Here is a 19,568-nt window from a genome sequence, read left to right on the forward strand (position 1 = left end):
GGTGAGAATCTTTGTCTTCTTGACATTGAGCCTCAATCCATATTGGAGGCTGCAGTCCTTGACCCTCTGCAGCAAGCGCTTCAGGTCCTCCTCATTTTCAGCAAGCAGGGTTATATCATCTGCATATCGCAGATTGTTAATAGATCTTCCACTAATCCTGACTCCACATTTCTCCTCATAGAGCCCAGCCTCCCAGATAATCTTCTGCATACAGGTTGAAAAGGTATGGAGACAGGACACAGCCCTGGCGTATGCCCTTCCCAATTTTGAACCATGCATTGTTTCCTTGCTCTGTTCTGACGACTGCCTCTTTGTCCAAGTATAGGTTTCTCATTAGCACGAAAAGGGGTGTATTAAAGTTTTCTACACTATCTGGAGTACTCAGGCATGGTTTTAATTGTTTTTGGTCAAACATTCTTCTAAGTGGTATAGCAGCACTGGTCTGTCCATTTGCTGTACAGAGGTAACTCGTGATTGCTGTGATGCTAAACACTGTGACACTGATGTGTCAAATGCGATAGCGGTTACCCATGGTGGACAGTGTTTGGTGGAGCTCTCCGATTAAAACAAGCTTCCACTTCTGAAATCGCTTCCCTCCAGAAACTCTATGAACTTGGAGAAACGATGAAATTTATATAAGTGTTTTGGTCTTTTGTTCATAAGGTTGCTATGAGTCAATGGCACTTAACAACAACAACAACAACAACTCTATTGTGGTGCTATTTTTCTTCAAGTCTGTTAACTGTTGTTCTATGTATTTTGCAGATCTATCATTTGGTGCATAGATCCCTTTACGTTAAGTGTGATTATTGACAGGCTGGGTATTATCACTGCCATTTTGCTTTTTTTGCCATTTCTTTTTCTGTTCTTTTTGGTTACTGTGGTCCATCTGCTTTTGTTTGGTGTCTATCTGTAATGATTTTTCCTGAGTTTCTTTGAGAATTAGCCTTGTTTTCACAAATTCCTTAAGTTTCTGCTTTTCTGCAAATGATCTAATTTCTCCATCAGATATGATGGACACCTTTTCTGCTACAGGATCCTTGACTGACAATTGTTTTTTCAACCTTCTGGTGTGCCATCCCATTGTCTTTTTGCTTGAATTGTTTCTGCTAATAAATCAGAACTTAATCTAATTAACTCTCTTTTGTAAGTGACTCTTTGATTTTATCATGCTGGTTTTTTTTGTGCTTTTTTTTTAGTGGGGAAACTAGTTTTAATGTTTTGGCTTTCACTTTTTCTTTGAGCTTGTTAACAGCTTCAGTTTGCTTGACTCCACAATCAACACTCTTGTTATGTGCAGCCAGAAAATTGAAACACAAGTTGTATTGGGAAAACTTGCTGTTAGGGACCTCTACAGAGTACTGAAGAGCAATGATGTCAGTCTGGAGATTAAGGTGCACCTGATCCAGGCCATGGTCTTTGCAATTACTTGCTATACTTTAGAAAGCTGGCCAAGGACTAGGGATGATAGAAGATCTCTTTGAGCTGTAGTGCTGGAGAAGAAGTATGGAATACCTTGGAATACCCTGGACTGCTAGGAGAGCATACAGGTTCATTTTGGAGAGGGTGAAACCAGGCTGCTTCTCGGAGACAAGAATTCTGAAGCTCCATCTGACATACTTTGGGCAAGTTTCAAGGAGAGATCAGTCCTTGGAGAGGAACATCATGCTTGGGAAGGTAGAGGGACGGCACAGGAGAGGAAGACTCTGGATGAGGGAGATTGACTCTGTGACTGAGGTAATTGAGGTGGATGTGTCAGAGACAATAAAGTTGGTTCAGGATATAGCAGGGTTTAGAGCTATTGTACATAGGGTCACTATGAGTCCCAAGTGACTCAACGGCACTTAACAACAACAACCACCACTACCTTTTCTCTGTTCTTTGCAAGTTGAGTCACCACCACATAAAGGAATCTCAGCTCCCTCCCCATACATTGTCCCATAGACAGGGATAGCCTTCCTCTGGGTCAAGAGAAGTAGGAGGCAGCAGTAGCAACTGATCCAACAGCAACAGCTAGTTTTTACCCCTAAACATGGTGGCAGGGAGGCTGTGCTGATGATGCCTGTATTTTACCTGTTTCTTCCCTGACCTCTTCCATTTCTTGCTCCTCCGTCAAGATGGTGGCTGACTCACCAGTCCCATTTTTATTTCTTTTGTTCTGCTTTTAGTATTCTGTCCTTATCTTTGACTTTTGAGTCTTTGACTATGACATGTCTTGATGATTTCCTTTTGGGAAAATCTGTTTAGGTTTTGCTGAGCTTCTTGAATGTGAATGTGCTCATTCTTTGTAATACCCAATAACTTTCTTTCTATTGCTTCTTTCACAATTTTTTTCAAGACTTTCTTGTCCCCCTTGTGGTCTGGAATTCTGAGCATATATTTATTATTCCTTTTGACATTATGCCCTATGATTCGAAATTGTTTACCATTTCTTTCTGTCTCCTGTTTTTTCTTTTAGTATGTTCCCACTAAGGTACTTTTCTTCCAGCTCACTGTCTTTCTGTCCCATCTCTTCTGTCCTGTTTTTTTGTCCCTCCAACATTTGGAAACTTCTGCTATATTGATCTTGATATTCTGGGTTGCATTTTCATGCCCTTATGTTATTCAATTCTTCTATATTTTTCAGTCTCTTCTGTAGTTATTTATGTTCCTTCATGGTTTTATACTTCCTCTGGCTCTGTAGTGTTTACTTTATTTATGACTCCCGTTCTTTCTGTCATCGTTTTCACCTTCTTCTAAAGTTGTTCATAAACCTGCATCAATATAATTCTTCTAAAAAAATATAATTCTTCTGTCTCTCTGTCTATGGGGTATTCATTGGGTCTGAAATATATTCTGCTTTTTTTTAGGTTTATTTTAATTTTCACCATGTTTAAATCCACTTGCTGCTTTCTTTTTTTAAATTTTTTAATTTTGTTTGTTTATTTTTCATTTCAATGAACATCTACAGAGATTTTGGAATTCCATTCATTCATTGTTGCACCCTTCTCCCTGCATAAACCCCTCCCCCCCTCCCCCACACTTGCTGCTTTCTTGACATTATGCAAAGTTTTTTTTATGTGTGTTAGGCTTTTTCTATTGTGTTTGTATAGGTAATTGACAGTTGTTTATCTTTATGATGTTATTGGTTAGTTATAAGCGTAAAGTGTCTGTCAATGATTCTGAGCAACTTGCTTTATTGAAAGTCCTTTCAAGGCCTGTTTAGTGGGAAATCTCCCCTTTCCTAAAGTCCTTAAGGTCCTCTCTGGTCTGCAGTGCAGCGCTGTGGGAATCTCACCTTCTTGCAGCTCCCTCTCCTAAACTCTATTGTCTTCTTTTGTCTGTGGACAAATGATGGTTTGGCTCAGTTCCCTAACTAAAGTAATTTCTTTCCCAGGGGGTTGCATACATCTCTCTCCCTAACATTTCAGTGTGCTGAGTTTGGGAATGAGTCTGCAGAACATAGCATATTTTTTACATGTTAAAAAAGCAAAAATGTCATATTTAGAACTAAGATGCTCCTAACTGAAGCTACAGTGTTTTCATCTGTGTACTTGTTCCATGGTTTTCTCCTACTGCATTAGTTCAATAAGGAATAAGGAAGGCCAAAGAATTGATGTCTTTGAATTATGGTGTTGGCAAAGAGTATTGACTATTCCGTGGACTTCCAAAAGGACAAACAAATACGTCTTGGAGAAAGCGCATCCAGCATGCTCCTTAGAGGTAACAATGGTGAAACTTCTCATATACTTTGGTTATGTTGTTAGAAAGGGGCCTATCTTTGAATAAAGACATTATGCTAGGAAAGGTAGAAGGTCAATGAAAGAAAGAATGACCCTTGGTGAAATGGATTGATACAGTGGCAATAACATGGTATTGAGTACAGTAGATATCATGAAGATGGTTACGGATAAGACAAGGTTTTGATTTGTTGTTTATAGTGTCTCTCTATGTTGTAGCTGACTTGACAGGCATCTAAAAAGAAACAACAGCATCTATGTGTAAAATCTGGACAATGAATAAGGAAGCTGAAGAAGAATTGATGCCCTTGAATTATGACATTGCCAAAAAGTGTGGAATATACCATTGGTCATCAGAATAATTGATCATCCCTTCTTCAGGGGATTTCCAAGCCTACAAATCTTTGCAGAAGGAGACTTTCACATCCTTCATTCACAGAGTAGGTGATAAGTTCAAACTGTTGACCTTGAGGTTAGCACTTAGCATTTTAGCCACTATACCCTGTTGTTTTTAGTTGCCATCAAGTAGATTATGACTCACAGTGATCCTGTAAATGATAAATCTGATCTTTGTCTTATCATATGTCATCCTCTTTTTCTCTGACACAGGAGCCCATTGCCATTGTCATCATATCAATTTATCTCATTGAGAGTTTCACTCTCCTTCACTGACCATCCTTCCACCATTCCAAGGAATGATGACCCTTTCGAAGGAATAGCCTTTCCTAGCAACGTTCCTAAAATATGTGAGTTTCTTGACTTCAAGGAGCGCTCAGGCTGCATTTTTTTCTAAGACATATCTGTTTGTTCTTTTGGCAGACCATGGGGTAGTCAATTCTTCTCTTCAACACCACAACTCAAAGGCAGAAACTCTTCTGTCATCCTTATTAATTTCCCAGCTCTGAGACACATACCAAGTGATTGAAAAGATCACGGCCTGAATCAGGCACACTTTAGTCTTAAAACTGATATCATTGCTTCCCAGTAATTTGGAGAGGTCCCTGATAGTGGACTATCCCAAAGGAAAACATTTACTGATCTCCTGATTGCTGGTACCAAGAATGTTGATTGTGTGCCATGAAACTAGAAATTAAAAAGTAAAGCTTACAAAAGCACCCATGTAGAAACTAAATAACTCTCTGCTAGAACATGATTGGATTATAAAAGAAATAAAGAATAAAAAGTTTCTTGAAACAAATGAAAATGAAAATACAATATAAAAACCTCTGGCATACAGCTAAGACAGCCCTTCTGTGGTAGTTCATAGCAATAGGCACACACATATAAAAAAAAAAATTAAGAAAGAAGACAAATTAATGATCTAACCCGGCACTTTCATCAAATAGAAAAAGAACAATCTAATTCGGCAGCCTCTAGAAGAAATTATAAGGACAAGAACTGACATAAATAAGACAGAATACAAAAAAAGAATTGAAACCATCAATAACACCAGGAGCTGTTTTTTTAAAAAGGGTCAATAATATTGACAAACCACTAGCAAACTTATCAAAAGAGAAGACAGAGATAACTTGATTAAGAAAGGATAGAGGCAACATCACAACAGAACCAGATGAAATTAAATCAATAATATTGGAATACTATGAAAAGCTGTACTCTGATAAATTAAAAAACCCAGAGGGAATGAAATTCATTGAAACTCAGGCCCTACCCAGATTGACAAGGACAGATATAGAACACTTGAACAAACCCATTACAAAAGAAGAAATAGAATACATCATAAAAAGACTTCTCCATAAGAAAAGTCCTGGACCAGATGGCTTTATAGCTCAATTCTACTAAACATTCAGAGAAGATATATCATAAACTCTACTTAAATTTTAAAAATTTTAAAAAATTAAAAAAAAAATTGAAACAGAAGGAACATTCCCAGAGACATTCTATGAAATAAGCATAATCTTAATACCCAAACCAAGCAAAGATATTACCAAGAAGGAATTTATCTCATGAATATAGATAAAAGCTTTAACAAAATCCTAGCCAATAGAATCCAAAAGCACATAAAAAATAATTCATTGTAAAAACAAATTCATCATTACCAAGTGGGATTCATAAAAGGTATATAAGAATGGTTCTACATAAGAAAAACAATCAACATAATTTATCATATTAACAAAGCAAATAACAAGAACCATATGCTCTTAGCAATTGATGTAGAAAAGGATTTGACAAAATCCAACACCCCTTCCTGATAAAGATACATAGAAAAATTGGAATAGAAGGGAATTTCTTCAGCATAGTGTAAGGTACATATTCAAAACCAAGAGCCAATATCATCCTCAATGGAGAAAGATTGAAAGCATTTTCCTTGTGAACAGGGATCAGATAAAGATGCCCACTCTTACTACTTCTTTTCAATATTGTACTGGAAGTGCTTGGTAGGGCAAAACAGAAGAGAAAGAAATAAAAGACATTAAGATTGGCAAAGAGATGGTTAAATTATTGCTATCGGCAGATGATATAATGGTGTCACCGAAAACCCCAAAGACTCAACAAGAACAACAAAACTTGTTAGAGCTTGTAGACCAATTTAGTAGAGTAGCAAGACATAAGAGAAATAAAAAAATCAGTGTAATTCCCCTATAGTAACAGAGAGAACTAAGAGAAGGAAACAAAGATAGCAATACCACTTATAATAGCCAAACACAAATTGAGATACTTGGGAGTGAACCTAACTAGAGATCCAAAAGACCTATAAAAAAAAGCAACACAACCCTACAGAACATTTCTGCAAGACACAATAGATGACCTAGAGAAATGGAAAAATGTTCCCTTTTCATGGATGTTGTTGTTGTTAAGTGGAGTCGTAGGTGACTCATAGCGACCCTATGAACGGAAAGTCCTAAACACTATTCATGGATAGTAAGACTCAATATTGTGAAAATGACAATCTTACCAAAAGCAATCTACATGTTCAATGCAAACCAAATACAGATACCAAATTCATCTTTCAAGGAGACCGAAATGGAAATTGTCAAGTTTATTTAGAGAGGAAAGAGTTTCTGAATAAGAAAATACTTCTGAAAACCAAAACTGAAGTGGGAAGCATAGCACTCCCTGACCTCAAAATCTAGTACACAGCGGTAGTAACCAAAACAGCGTGGTACTGGTTCAATGACAGGCACACAGACCAATGAAACAGAATTGAGAACCCAGAAATAGACCCAGCTATCTATGGTCAACTGGAATTAGACAAGGAAATAAAACCTACCAAATGGGGAAATGACAACCTCTTCAACAAATAGTGCTGTCAAAACTGGACTGCTACCTGCAGATAGCTGAAAAAGGATCTATATCTCACATCATACGCAAACATGAACTCAAGGTGGATCAGAGACTTTGGGGTAAAACACAAAACCATAAAGTTCATCAGAGACAAACTGGGATCAAGCTTAGACAGCCTAGTTTATGATATAAACAGGCTACCGACTATAGCCAGAAATTCACAATCTGGAGAGGATAAAATTGATGAATGGGACCTTTAGAGATGAAATCCTTGTGTGCATAAAAAACATTTTCTAACATAGTGAAAAGAAAATCAACTGATTGGGGCAAAAACCACTTGGCAATACCTTTTCAGACAAAGATCTTATAATGAAAGTTTACAGGATGCTACAGGGCCTCTACAGTTACAAAATGGGCAAAAGACATGGAAATAATTTTCATAGAGGAAGATATTTGGATGGCCAACAGACACATGAAGAAATGCTCAAAATCACTGGAAATATAATAAGAGATCAAGTAAAAATCACAATGAGATACCATCTCACTCCAGTAGCAGTGGCAAAGTTTCTCAGGACAGCAAGTGAGAAATGTTGGAGAAGAGGTGCCAAGATAGGAACTCTTATACATTGTTGGTGAGATTTTAAATTGATACAAATACTGTGGAAGGCAGTTTGGTGTTTCCTCAAAAAACTGGACATAGAAATTCCATAGGACTTAGCTATTCCACTCTTTGGAATATACACTGAGAAAATGAGAACTGAGACACACACAGAGAGCTTATTAACCAATGTTCATAGCAGCATTATTTCACCGTCACAAGAACATGGAAAACAGTCCAAATTTCAAGCCACAATAAAAAGAATTGAGAAACTATAGTACATTCACACAATAGAATACTATGCAGCACACAGAAGCAATGATTTTGTAAATTACTACCTACCTTGGGAGGGACTGGAGAGCATTATGCTAAGTGAACTAAGTCCCATAAGGACTAATACTGTAGAAGACCATTATTGTAGAACATGTACAAGGATCTGGGGGGGGGGAGCAGAGGAGTGAGGATGGGGTGGAATGTGGGATTGGTTACTCATAGGGTAGCAGAATTTGATGGGTTGAGGGAGAGGACAGTAAAGAGGGGAAAGATCTGGTGTGAAAACAATGTATGTGAACTTTGTAAGTAAACCCAGTATAAAATAAAAATTTTACTTTTTAAAAAAAAAAAGATAAATAAATGTGGGCTTTGAAATTGGCTTTTTTCCACTTTGAGATCCTTTGTGGATTGATCTGTGTTAATTTATTTCCAAAAAGACATGCTGACACCTCAACTTCTGACACTGTCAGTGTGATCCTGTTTGGAAATAAAATTTTCTTTTGTTATGTTAATGAGGATGTTCCAGAGAAAGGTGGAACTAAAGCCTAATTCCTTCTGAGTAGTATCTTTTATAAAGAACAAAATAGACACAGAATCACACACACAAGGAAGAAAATATGTAAGTCCAGAAATGTCAAGGAATTCAAGTAGCTACTAGAAGCTGAAAGAGATAAAGGACTTTTCCTCTAGAGGAAATTCCTTGATGAACTTTTAATTTCAAGATCTGTGAGACAATAAATTTATATTCTTTAAAGAAAAAAATGCTGATTGTGAATCCAAGTAAGATGAAATATTGACAATTTCAATCTTTTATCAATCTTTTGTAATATTCCTTGACCTTTTGCAGCAAATGCTTTATCCACACAGCAAGCAGGGTTGTGTCAGCTGCTTAAGGTGTTGATGATGAGTCTTCCTCCAATCCTGATGCCACATCCCTTTTCATAAAGTCCATCCTCCTGAATGATCTGCTCTGCATATAGATTGAAAAGGTATGGAGATAGGAAGCATCCTTGATGCACACTTTTCCTTTTCTTGAACCATGCAGGTTGTTAATGAGTCCTCCTCCTATCCCGATGCCTTATTTTTCTTCATAAAGTCCAGCTTCTTGAATTATTTGTTCAGCATACAGATTGAATCGGCAGAGAGAAATAGTACAACCTTGACATATACTTTTCCTGGTTTTATACAACTAGGGCCCCTTGTAAATGGGAATTGATTTAAATGGCAATTTAAGAATGAATAAATTTGTGTTGGAAGAATGCTCCTTAAAAAGGATATGATTTTGTCTCACATACTTTGGACATGTCATCAGAAGGACCAACCCTTGGAGAATGACAGAGAGCCTGCAAAAAAAAAAAAAAATTCTAAAAACTCTGAGCAAATTGGATTGACACTGTGGGTACAGTAGTGAGGTCAAACATGGCAATGATTTTGAGGATGATGTAAGACTCATCTTATTTAGTTTTATATATGGGTTTACTAAGAGTCAGGAATGACTCTATGACAGTTAAGAATGATTGAGAGACTCCATGGTAGGGTTGTATAAATTTCTTTACCTAGCTTTTTATTGATCGCCATTGTGTTACTCCTAATAATTTGCATCACAAACAATGATGTTAATGAATAACCTTGTGAAAAAATTTTATTATCATGATATTAAAGCTTAAGTGTGAAATCACTAACTCAAAAGTCATATGCATTTATAGCATTTTTTAAAAGGTAGCTGGTTTGATTTTTTCTTACTTTGCTAAGCCTGAGGGAAAAGGTAAATGCTTTCTTTTCCCTCATTCCCTTACCTCTCTGTACCTGTTCTAAATAGAATTTTATTATCATTCTATAGGCAATAAAATAGATAGTAGTAAAGTTAAGTTGTGTTACCAAAGCCTTGTAGCTCTTAGTGGGTTAGGGTTGTTTTTATTCTCATTTCATTAGCTGGATAATGAACTAATGAGTATTTCAGTAGAGCAGGGATTTATAGTGCTTGGCACATAATACATGCACAGTAAAAACATTCTATGGAATTAATCACTGAGTTACTAAAAATATTTTTTTAACTCTTAGGCAGGCAACTGTTCTCTCTACCAGCTGGAGTTTTCTTAGGGTATCTGCTTTAAATACTTTATGCATGGATGAGAAAACTGGGTCTCAGAGAGGGGAAAGAATTAATTGTCACAGAGCCAGCTTCAAGCTACCTGGCCAGAAAAAACTTGTCAAGGTTTCTGGACTTCTGAATTACTGTTTTTCCTGTGTCAACATGCAGGCAAATCACCTGGGGATCATGTTAAAATGCGGATTATGCACCAGTAGTTCTGAGTGAGACCTGAGGTTCTGCTGATGTAACTTGGTCCACGGACCACACTTTGAAGAACAAAGCCAACTGGGATCTCCAACTTTTGAGAAAAGGAGATTGCTGAGAGCCAAAGCAGTTTGGTCCTGTGATTGGGTGTCGAAAAGCTGGGGCCTGTTCCTTTTCCTGCCACACGTAATCCAGGTGCTGTCAACAGGCAGCAGAAACACCTGGTTGTGGGGTCATAGGCTCACTCTGGGGCCCACATGTTCTGACTGAACCTCAGTACTAAATCAGTCATCTGACGGAACTGGCTGACACTGCCCTGCTTGAGGGGTTGAAGAACCAGCTGGGCTCCTAGCAAAGGCCAAGAGTTGTTGCCCTAGGTAATTCACCGTGGGCTAGGATGAGGCCCATTCCAGAGGCTGAGATCTACTAACCAGTCACACACGGGTTCTTCCATTTTGAAGTTGTTATTGTTGAATCATATAACTCCACTAACTATAATGCTGAATCTTGCCTATCTTCACCATCTCTGATGTGCTCATGGTCATTGTTACATGTGTCACTGTGTCAATCCATCTTGTTGATGGTCGTTCTCTCTCTGATCTCCTTTTCCAGTTTAATGTCATTTTCTAAGTATTGGTTACTCTTGATACTAGACCTAAAATATGTGAGATAAAGGAGATGATGTTTCACCATCCTTGCTTCTAAGGAGACCTTGGTTAAATTTCTCCAAGACATACTTGGTTGTTCTTTTGGCAATCCATGGTAAATCCAGTGCTCTTCTACAACAGGAAATCTCAAAGGCATCATTTATTTTTCCAGTCATCCTTATTCATTGTCCAATTTTCAGATGCATAGCATTTGCTAAAACTGTAGTTTGGACATACCTTAGTCTTTAAAGTGAGATCATTGCTCTTTGGCATTTTGGAGAGACCCTTGACCACAGAGTTTCTTAATGCAGCATGTCTTTTGATTTCTTTGCTACTGTTACCATGAGTGTTGATTATGGATCCAAGTAAAATGAAATGGTTGACAACTTCATTCTTTTATCCATCCATTATGTTGTTGTCTATTGGTCCAGTGGGGAAGATTTTTGTTTTCTTAATGTTGATATCTTTGCTGAACACTATAGTATTTGATCTTCTGTAGCAAGTGTTTCAAGTCCTCTTCACTTTCAGCAAGCAAGAAGACTGTATTGTCTGCTTAACACAGGTTGTTAATGAATCTTTTTCCTTCAATCCTAAGGTCACATTCTTCATATAGCCCAGCTTTTAAAATAATTTTTCTCAGCGTACAGATTCTAAAGTATTGACTTTAATATAGGACTTACCTCATCGGCCAGTATTTGATTTAAATGACAATATATGTAAAGACCTCAACTAGTAAAGAGTAATGTTTGATGAATACTGGTTTTTCTTAGTTTTATTTTTATAAGAACACAGTCTTTTAGGGAATTCCTAGGCAATAAGGGAAAGAAGAGTAGAAGTTTACTTAGCTGTCTCTAAATGAAGGCAACAGTCATGAGAAGCTTAGGTACATGTGGGAAGGACTCCCATTTCTTATTCAAGCCTTGGTCTTGTCAATCACTATGTGTCTGAGACCTGGGCAATGAATAAGGATGACAGGAGAGGAATCAACATCTTTGAGTTGTAGTGTTGGAGAAGGGTACTCAATACCCCATGAGCTGCCAAAAGAACAAACAGCTATGTCTTAGAGAAAGTGTAGCCAATGTTCCTTGGAGACAAGGGTACAGAAGCTTTTTCTCACAAACTCTGGGTATGTTGCTAGAAAGAGATAAAAACCCCATGATGCTGGGAAAGGTGGCAGGTCAGTGAAAAAGAGGGAGACACTCGAGGAGATGGATTGACATAATGACTGCAGCAATGGGCTCAAGCATGTCAGAGATGACGAGGATGGCACTGAACAGGACATGGTTCAGATACACTGTTTATCGGGTTGCTGTGAGCCATACTTGACTCAACGGCACACAACAACAGCAACATCTACTCAAGTACTCACACAGAAATTTGAGCAGCAATCTGGCCCTTACTCTTACCTTTCCACTACATCTGATTAATGGCCAATTCTTATCCTTTATGACTAATTTCTAGGGATCCAATTCCATTCATAACAGCTTTGAAGATTCTCTACTGACTGTTTATCTTGCAAATCTCTCTAGGGAGGTTGTCTCTGGAGCCACATGGCAGGACTTTGGTCCTCTGACTCTGCTCCTTCCTAGAACCCTGTGCCTCTGCTTTTGTAATGAGCCCCATGCTGGTGTAGTTGGTACATTATCCAGGCTGACCTTGGTGAAGTATAAACATGACATAGCTTTATTTTCCCAGTAATCACTGCCTTCACACACATCTCATGGAATATGCTTCTGTGAGTATATTCTGTTTAGTTAGCTCTCTCATAGCCTAGTGGTAAGGAGTTGTACTGCCTACCCAAAGACAGGAGGTTTGAAGTCACAAGCTGCTCTGTGAGAGAAAGATGGGTAATAGCTTGCCTTGCAGTTTACAGGCCCTGAAAATCTGCTAGAGTGGCAGCTATAAATTAGTTTTGATTCCACGGCAATGAAAAAAAAATCCTTTAAACTGTTAATCTCATTTCTAATTAGAAATCTTTTCCCTGACCCAGAAGAAAACATTGGCCTGGGAGAACAGGAATTAGGAGAGAATGAATCTGCCTTTTTGCCCTTCTTTCTTTACTCTTCTGCTTCTGGAACTTTCAGGCTTGCGTAATTGTAGGGTGATGTGAAGCACAAAGACAGGGATAGGAGAAATGACAGAAGTTTCTTCACCACTGGTGTATCTTAGGTCTTTCTTTACCCCAACTGCCCTCTGGATGGAGGAAACACATTTGCTACACCTTCAGCCTTCCCCATTGGACTATAAGCTTCAAATAGGCTGTGGGCTTGTCTATCTTGTTCCTAACTCTTTAGCACTTAATATGTTCAGCATCTCATATATTCTCAGGTTTCTTTTAAAATATATGGGAATGAATGATTGGTATGATCTTTGGAATTAATCCCAGCTATTAGGTATTCCACACAATCAAATGTCTTTGCATAGTCAATAAAACACAGATAGACATCCTTCTCATATTCTCTGCTTTCAGCCAAAATCCATCTGACAATCCATCCAACAATGATATCCCTCCTGCCATAGCCTCTTCTACATCCAGCATGAATTCCTGGCAGTTCTTTGTCAGTGTATTATTCTAGGTGTTTTTGGGTGATCTTCACCAAGATTTTTCTTGTGTTTGATATTAATTACATTATTTGATAATTTCCACATTCTGTTGGATCACCTTTTTTTAGGAATGGGAGAAAATATGGATCTCTTCCAATCAGTTGGCCAGGTAGCTCTCCTCTAAGTGCCCTTGCAAAACCTTGCAGATATGTTTAGAGCTGCATCTGTTTGTTGAAACATGCCAAAGGGCAGGTCTCAGATCTATTGTTCATAATATTGTTATGAGTTATGGTCAACTCAATGGCACCTAACAACAGCAACAAGTTTATGTATTTAATTTGTACTCTGAGAAGAAAACTCATTAACAATCTTCAGAAATACGCAGATTCACATGGCCAAGTGGCAAGAAGCTGCTCAGCAATCCTGAAGGTGTGCAGTTAGAGGAAACGAGCTGCTCTGAGGGAGGATAGGCAGTCTCCTGGCATGTGATTAACTGCCTCTGAAAATTCACCAGAAGGTTAGTTTTTGGATCAGTTTCAACTCTACAGTACACAACAACCATACTAAAAGTAAACTATGCAAAGGCTTTTCATTGTGTGGATCACAACAAACTGTGGCTGACTCTGAGAGGAAGGGGAGTCCCAGAACACTTGATTGTGCTAATGCAAAACCTATACTTGGACCAAGAGGCAGTCATCAGAACAGAGCAAGGAGACACTACATGGTTCAAAATTGGGCAGGGTGTCCACCAGGGATGTATTCTGTCTCTATACCTTTTCATTCTGTATGCAGAACAGATCATCGGGGACTCTGGGCTATACGATGAGAAATGTGGCATCTGGATTGGTGGAAGAATTATCAACAACCTACGTTATGCAGATGACACAACCCTGCTTGCTGAAATTGAGGAGGACCTGAAGTGCTTGCTGGAGAGGGTCAAGGACTGCAGCCTTCAATATGGATTGAAGCTCAACATCAAGGAAACAAAGATTCTCACTACTGGGTCAATTGGCAGCATCAGTATGGATGGTGAAGAGATTGAGATAGTTAACAGTTTTAGTTTGCTTGGCATCATAGTCAACACTCTTGGAACCAGCAGCCAGGAAATTAAGAGATGAATTGCATCAGGAAAGTCAGCTGTCAGGGTCCTTTCCAGAGTACTGAAGAATAACAACTTCAGGCTGAAGACTAAGATGTGCCTTGTAATGATAAAGAATTTTTTATATATGTCTCTGGTCTGGCTGCCATCTTAAGACCTTTGTCCTTGCTTTTCTCGAGTTCACTTCCTGAAAGGACCTCAGCAATAGGGAAGTGAATCTAACTCCACCACTATGGTCCTCACACCAATCATGGTATGCCAAATATTCACACCCTTGCTAATAAGCCCCCTCTTTTCAAAATAGCCAACTGCCCTGCGTCATCACCACCTTCCCCCACTAGTTCTCCAATCCTCTTTTATCTCCCAGCCTCCAACCAATCCTGACCTCTCCCAGGGCCAATAAGAGTCTTCGGCACAAAGAGCTTGGGGCTCTGCCACGCTGCATCAGGGTGTGTGTGTAGAGTCCCTACTTAAACTGGTAATAAAATCTCTCATGTTCTTGCATAGGTTTCAGCTCCCTGATGTCGTTTGGGCGACTCAGAATTGTGACACAACAGCCTGATTTGGGCTATAATCTTTGCAATTGCATGCTTGCTATGCACTGGAGAGCTGGACAGTGACTGGGGATGATAGCGAATTGATGCCTTTAAGTTGTCATGTTGGAGAAGAGTGTTGAATATACCATGGACTGCTAGGAGAGTAAACGGGTTTGTCCTGGAGAGGGTGAAGCCAGGCTGCTCCTTGGAGGCAAGAATTCTGAAGCCCCTCTAAAACTATCGACCTTTATCAAAGTTTATAGAGTTTCCGGAGGCAAGTTGTTTAGGAAGTGTATGCCACTCCTGCTTCCAAACCTGTCACAGAATATTACTGGTGAGTTGCCTGGGATGCATAATGACCCTATGTACAGCAGCTCTGAACCCTTCCCTGTCCTGAGCCAGTCTCACTAATTCTGACACACCAACCCCCTTTGCCCCAGTTGCTGTATCAATCCATCTTATCCAGGGTCTCCCTCTCTTGTGCTGTTCATCAGGATATCCCATAATATATTGAATTGGTCAAATCTGATGCTAAAAACCTCTTTAACGTGTTAAAAAGCAAAGATATCATTTTGTGGACTAAGATGGGTTTGACTCAAAGCATAATATTTTCAGTTGACTCACATTTATGTGTAAAAACTAGACAATGAATAAGGAGGACAGAAGAAGAATTAACATCATTGAATTATGGTGTTGGTGAGGTCTGACTGACAAAATGATGAACTAATCTGCCATGGAAGCAGTATAACTAGAATGCTGCTCATGGGAGGATGGTGAAACTTTGTCTTATGTATTTTAGACATGTTTTCTGGAGGGATTAGTCTTTGGAGATGAATATCATGTTTGAGAAAGGATCAATAAAAAATTACAAATACCATCAATGTGATGGATTGTTATAGTGTCTGTGTGTCTAAAGAGGGGAAAACTGGTCATGGTGGCAAAAGGCCATGAGTGTCTCTCTGAAAGAGCTACAAAGAGAGGGAACACATCTCCTCACTGCCTAAGAACAGAAGGTAGACAAAGAGCCTGTAGTCCAATCTCATTGTGTGTCTACAGTCCCAGTAGCAGAGGTTTGTTTTATTTGTTGCTGACTCACAGATTCATAGTTACAGTACCAACAATGGAGTTTATTAGGGAAGGAAGTTAGAGAGTGGAAGAGGCAAAGAGTATCTGACAATACAAGTCCAGGCTTTAGCCTAACAGTTCCAAGGCACACTTTCTCAATAAGTCCAGGCTCTAGTTTTAGTTCAGCAGTCAAATCCAAATCATTCATCAAGGGTTGCTCAGAGCAGTTTATACATCAGCTTCTCCTTCAAGGATCTAGCAAGAACAGTCAAACCTTTAATTGTAGCCAGCACAGATGCAAGAAGCAGCTTATACCCTGCCACAGTTTCTCTACAGCAGTGCCAGTCTCACCACCATCAAGGTCTCACTCTCACCTGGGTCTAGCAGCCACAAGCCTTGCTCACCTCAAGTCTTGCCCCTACAAATCTTGCTGCCCACTGTGCGAAACACTCTTTTCTCTTATCCTAGTCCCACAGCTGATGCTTATTTGCAAGACCATGTTGATTTGCAAGACCATGCATCTGCAGGTAAAGTAGCTAGAGATTAGAGGCTAAATGGCTACCCTCTCTCCCCTGGTTCCTTTTAGTCTAACATCGTACTATGACAATGAGCTCAAGCACAACAACAATTATGAGGTTGATGCAGGACTGAGCAGTGTTTTGTTCTAGTGTGTAAGGTCTCCGTGAGTTAAGAAGTCACTGGACAACATCTAACAGTAGTATTACATAGAACCTGGGGCAAATTACTCCATACCTCAATTTGCTTATGTTTAACATGGGGATGATACTCTCTAGCTGGCAGTTAGGAGTGAAGATTAAATATAATATGAGATGATGTCTATAAAGCACTTAGCATAATTACAGATGTATAGGAGGTACTCCGTATAAACATAAATTTGCCTCTTAATTGTGAAAATGGAGTTGATGATTTACGTCCTATAGGGCTATGCTGGAAAATACTTGGAATAACATTGGGAATAGAATATCTTATTTTTTTTCTATATTTTATTAATTTTCATAAACATTTACAGAGATTTTGGGTTTCCACTCATTCATTGTTGCACTATTCTCTCTACCCTCCTCCCAGTTTGTTCTTGTCCAAATGCCACAGTGCTTGTCAAAGCCAGTTCTGATTAATCTTCTTTGTCAGTGTGTCCCTTGCCATTCCCTATCACTCCTCCCTGAGAGAGACTTCACCCTGAGTCATAAGGAAAAGGGGATGGCGTATTATAGTAATTGAATTATCCTATTCCAGTGGTAATCCCTCTCTGATGTGTCTGCATTTACAGTATAATTTAAAAATCTCTGAAAGATACAGACCAAAGGAACTGAGTTGGGAGGGAACTCCCTCTCTCCTCTGCTGGCTCCTATAGCTAATCAGCATGATGAAGAGTCATACTGAAATTGGACTCTTTACCCCTATCTCTCCTGCTCCTCTCCTGTCCCTTCATTGTACCCTAACTAGGAACATGAGCTCATGATGCACCCTTCCCCCAGCTAGAGAGCCTGCCACTTCCAGGGTGCCTGTTTGATACCCAGATAGCCTTTTCAAAGTCCTCTTCTGAAGAGTACTCTCCATATCTAGGCTGAGAATAGGGACTGCTTTTGAGAAATTCATTGTTTGAAGGTTTTAGGTCCATGAGCAGGTGGTATAGAAGTGAAGGGTTAGATGTTGGCAGTTAAACCACAAGAAGATTGTCAGAATGTGAGAGAGTGTTTATTTGATAAATCAGAAGAGAATACATGTATATAGTGTGTGTGCATGCATATATACATATGAATAAGTGTATGTGGAATCATCTGTGTAGGTGAAGGGGGTGGCCTTATAACTTGTAGTTTTTTTATCCACAAATGGAGAACACAATGCCTTCCTCCTTGTCTTCAGCTGTGTTTTATTTAGCTCTTTAGTTTGTGCCAGATCCTGTGTTGTTGTAATTATCAATATTATTCTGCTGTAACATTATAAAGGAAGCATTTTACTAAAATCCCTGAATTAGGATTTGAGAGACTTGCATCTATGAGAGTGTTTCTCATTGTGTGTGTGTAGGTTTTTTTCTTTTCTTTTTTTTTTTTTTTTTTAAGGGCAAGTGATTTTCCTTCTCTAAACTTGGTGTCTTCTTCTACAAGATTAGGAACCCAAGGCCTAGTTCAAATGCAATAAAACAGAGGTGAGTGTTTCAGTCAAATACAAGGCCACTCAAGTGTTTGGACAAACCGCAAGGAAGAGAAATGAAGTCACTTAGTCTGCTGGTGTTAGGTGAGTGTGGGAAGACTTATGTTGTTAAGTACCTTCCAGGTGACTCATAGTGACCCTATGAAGGAGAGTCCTCAACGCTTGTGTGTCTTTCATCCTTTCTCCAGGTTCATAGGGTTTCCAGAGGTAAGCTATTATGGAGGCTTCTGGGTAGTTTCTGGTTAAGTCATTTCCTGTTATTCCCTTTATCTAACACTTTGAACCCTCTTCTTGATCTTCTTTCCTTCTTTGATTCTCACTAGTGCCTCCATTATTAGAAAGAGACTGCAGAAGTCCTTTAAGACCATGGCAGAAACATTTCTCAGGGTTACCCTAACTGGACAGTGTCCAGGACCATGAGGAAGTCTTTTCGTTTGAGAGGCTTTGGATGAGGGGCAGAAGAGATGGTAGGAGGAATCTGGGTAGCTATGCCTCTGTCAGCATGGGTTGTGAGATGTGAGGCAGAGTTGTTCTGGTCTTTAATAAACATTCTTTTTTAGAACTATACGTTTATACTGCCTTGCAGGACTTGAAATTTTGCTGCTATTGTTCATGCTTCCTCCCTCTGTGTATAAATGCTTGAGTGTAGGTCTCTGAAGGACTTCCTTCTTCCTCTGGGACTAGAGGGGCTTTGGGTGATAGGGAGGGCAGAGTTTCCAAAGATGATCTGAAGTAGGGGGAAGTGAGAGACCTGCCATTTCACGAGCCTTTCCTATGCACCAGGCATGGTACTGGATGGTCTTTGTGTATTATTTTAAGATGACGAGATAAGCATTAATATTCATATTTCAAAGATGAGGAAATAGTCCCAGAGAAGTTCAGTTTCTAAGGCCACAAAGCAAAGAGTAGAGTGAAGTAGAGTATTACCTGGGCATTGAGAGACATCATCTCTCTATGATGGGAACCTTCAACTTTGTCTTTGCTACAGACAGCTCTGGGTCCCTAATTTGGTTTAAGTTCCTAAAGTCCCCTCTTCCCAGTCAAAAAGTGGATGATAAGACAGAACAATAGTTATCTTTTCTCTCAAGTGTATAACTTCTCTTCCAACTGTCAAACTAGAGAACTTTTCATCTACCAGTGCACAGGAATCACCACTGGGTTAGGCTTAGGGTCCTGCATGTCCCTCTTATACATTCCCATAGTGCATGCCCAATTTTAGTCATGGTAATAATAACAGCTCAATTTCTTTGGGCTGTAGTGCTGGAAAAGAATATTGAATATACCATGGACTGTTAAGAGAGCAAACAGGTTCATTCTAGGGAGGGTGAAACCAGGCTGCTCCTTGGAGGAAAGAATTCTGAAGCTTTGTCTGACAT

This window comes from Elephantulus edwardii, unplaced genomic scaffold (assembly GCF_000299155.1).
Source record: "Elephantulus edwardii isolate Elephantulus edwardi_28Jun2011 unplaced genomic scaffold, EleEdw1.0 scaffold00005, whole genome shotgun sequence".
NCBI classification, from domain to species: domain Eukaryota; kingdom Metazoa; phylum Chordata; class Mammalia; order Macroscelidea; family Macroscelididae; genus Elephantulus; species Elephantulus edwardii.